The sequence below is a fragment of the Camelus bactrianus genome, chromosome 1 (assembly GCF_048773025.1).
Source record: "Camelus bactrianus isolate YW-2024 breed Bactrian camel chromosome 1, ASM4877302v1, whole genome shotgun sequence".
NCBI classification, from domain to species: domain Eukaryota; kingdom Metazoa; phylum Chordata; class Mammalia; order Artiodactyla; family Camelidae; genus Camelus; species Camelus bactrianus.
The window spans coordinates 28531115-28534549 of record NC_133539.1 but is presented as its reverse complement, the minus strand read 5'-3'; the positions used below and the strand labels follow the sequence as shown (position 1 = coordinate 28534549).

The 3435-nt window shown below is 37.9% G+C and overlaps 1 non-coding gene across 1 annotated transcript; it reads right to left on the bottom strand.

Annotated features, from left to right (window-relative positions):
* Nucleotides 1-244: 244 nt before the first annotated feature.
* LOC123616025 (U6 spliceosomal RNA) lies at nt 245-351 on the bottom strand. Its single transcript, XR_006723889.1, has one exon. It is a non-coding gene; the product is annotated as a U6 spliceosomal RNA (small nuclear RNA).
* Nucleotides 352-3435: the final 3084 nt, after the last annotated feature.

Here is a 3435-nt window from a genome sequence, read left to right as displayed (position 1 = left end):
CTAGACACAGCATACAGAGAAGTTTAAGCAGGGAAGTGAATAGTTTTGTTTTTTTTTAATTGAAGTGTAGTTGACTTACAATGTTAGTTTCAGCTGTACAGCAAAGTGATTCAGTTATACATATATATATATTTTTCAGATTCTTTTTCATTATATGCTATTACAAGGAATTGAATATAGTTCCCTGTGCTATACAGTAGGTCTTTGTTGTCTATCTATTTTATATGCAGTAATGTGTGCCTGTAAAAGAATGGAACACTTTACAAATTTGCGTGTCATCCTTGCGCAGGGGCCATGCTAATCTTCTCTGTATCATCCCAATTTTAGTATATGTGCTGCCCAAGTAAGCAATAACCAGGTTTTTTTAAAGATGTAATTCTGTTGGAAATCATGGAAAGAAACTGGAAGAAGGAGACCAATGAGGAGGTATTGCTGTAAAAAAAAAAAAAAAAAGGAAGAGAATAGTACAGACAGAGTTGAATCAGATAAATGGAATGAAAAGATCAGGCGTTGAGCTCACAACCTCCACAGGAGCGGCGTGTGTGTAACCTGAAAGCAGCCCCCAAACTCGGAGGGCAGAGAGAAGAGAAAATCTGACCACTGCAGATTGGTAGGTGGCAGTTTAGATAAACAAGGGAACTTATTTATGAGGCTTGTCTTGGGCGGCAGCAAGATGAATAGATCTCTGCAGCTGCTCGTCAAATCTTAAAAGTTTATATAGAGGCCTTAACTGAGTTCAGTCACATATACCATCCAGACAGACTCATCATCACGTTACTATCTCAAGGCCACGTTCCTGGGCAGCCTGTAGCTGGGGGAGGTCAGCAGACTGCACATCCCAAGGACAGGGGAGGGGACAAGGAGCCTCTAATTGCCCAGGTCCAGGTCTCAGTCCACTGGCAGCCATGTCTCCTCCAGTACTGGCCTCAATAAAAACTCTGAAAAGTAACAAAATATCCTGAAAGTGGGAAGTGTGAGCAGTGTTTTCAATTGTGCCTTCCACTGTCATGGATGATCTAAAGATGTGAAGGTACTCTTGAATATACTGATATTCCATATGCTAATATGTCATAAACTAAGGGGGTCATTGACAGGAAATTGATCTTTCAGTAAAACCATTGTTACAAAACTGATTCAATACCACCTACTCTAAAAACTCAAATAAACTGATATTTACATTTGACTGGCATCTTCCCACACTCCAGCATGAATCATACGTTTTAACTCTGTGGTATAATTAATTTACTTAATGATTGGTCTTTTTTATTTTAGACTAAGATAGTCAATTGTATTTGGGTCTCAACTCAATCTAACTAATCTTAACTAATCTAAATGTCCTATTAGATATCTGCTACACATACTTTTCCTGACCTTTTATTCATTCTATTCTGATTCATATTTTCCCAATTCTAAGTTTATATTTTTCATTGGTATTCTGCCTTTCTCTGGATGCATTTTTATAAGCCTCTTCCATTGTTTCTGAAGGACCAAATATCATGAAAATCTAGCTAATAAATAAGACTGTGTAAATAGGAATTTTGTTCCTGCTTTTTCTGTAACAAAGAAATGGATAATATTTCTTATGGAGATGTGTTTAGAGATGCTGACTCAATTTGACAAGAGTAGACATGAAGAAATAACAGAGAGGGGCCTGTGAAATTCCCAAAGAGAGGCAGTGAGTAACCAGGATGCCAGAGGGAAAGCAGCTTCACTAAAGAGCAGATATAACTTTCAAACATTGATTTGATGTAAATATAAATTAAAAATTAATTAATGTTAGTTTCAGGTGTACAGCAAAGTGATTTAGTTTCACAGATATATATATATATATATATATATATACACATTTTCTTTTCAGATTCTTTTCCATTATATGTTGTTATGAGAAATTGAATATAGTTCCCTGTGCTATCCAGGAGGTCCTTGTTGTTTATTTTATATATAGTAATGTGTAGTCTTAGATGACACATTAGACCAGTTAGACTTAACAGATATATACAGGACATTCCATTTGTTTTTATGCCTGAGTAAAATTCCATTGTGTGTATGCACCACATCTTTTTATCCATTTTTCTATCAATGAACAGAGGTTGCTTCCATATCTTGGCTATTGTAAATGATGCTGCAGTGGACATAAGGTGATTTGGCCACAGTTGCTGCAGGCACCCTGATGGGTGGGGTTACCCCCCAGGCGGCTGGCTATGAGGTGCACTGGCCAATGGAGCTGGCCTCCGGGCTCACTAGCTGTGTGGCTTGGTTGAGACTGCTGCAAACATGGTGGTGATGGGGTGGGTCTTTGTCCTGGTTGTCTCTGAGGCCTGCTTGTGCACTGGACCTAGCTAACTGAAGGGTACAGCCACAACTGCTGCGGGTGTGCTGGTGTACAGGGCCGACCTTCTGAAGCAGGCGCCACTCTGGAGAGGTGCCTGTGTCAGCTAGAGCCACCCCTGGGTATGGCAGGACAGAAGCTTCCTCAGAGGGATGCTGGTGCCTTTGGTATGTTCTTCTGAGAAGTTTTTCTCTGAGAATTCATGCAGGTGACCAAAAATTGGGGAGAAATTATAATATTATTTGCACTAACACTCTAATCCAATCAGTTTTGTGTTGCTAAATAATTTCTCAGAATTGCCAGGCCATTTTCTAGCCAAGAAGCAATGCATTGTTATGAAAATTTGGAGATTAACATAAATGCATCCTCTGCTTCTCCAGAAAGAAATTATTATAAATAATGAATGTTGCAGAAAATGGGGAAAAATTTAAATTTAAAAATGAATAGATAAGCAACAAGGACCTACTGTATAGCACAGGGAACTATATTCAGTTTCTTGTAATAAACATACAATGGAAAAGAATCTGAAAAGAAAATGTATATATATATCTGTATAACTAAATCGCTTTGCTGTACACCTGAAACTAACAATGTAAATCAACTACACTTCAATAAAAAATAAAATTTTTAAAAATGAGAAAAAATAATAATCTTATGTTGGGTGATGTGCACAATTAAATTTCTTAGATGAGTAACACCCTTAAAGGGAACACCACCATGTTTCACATTTATTAATTCTTGAAACTTGATAAGCATACATGGAAGTACGTATATTGAGTCTGTATTCTAAAAAGACAAAATCATGATGATGCCATGTTTTATTGCTTAAAGCCACCTTCTGAGTCAGACTATTGCAGGACAGTTATTTTTGTGGGCATCTCAGATTTCAGATTGAAGGGATTTCCTGCTGTCAAAGCTGAAGCGCCCTGCAGATGCAGGTTATTCCTTTACTTCTGATCAGAAATATCTTTAGCAGCTGATCCCGGCTGGGTTCCAGAGTTGTGAATTGGTATTGTCATTTCTTTCCTAACCACTTAACACTCTACCATGGTGGCGGTAATATAGGGAAAAGTCAGAGCCTATACGGAGAGAAATTCACTGAATGT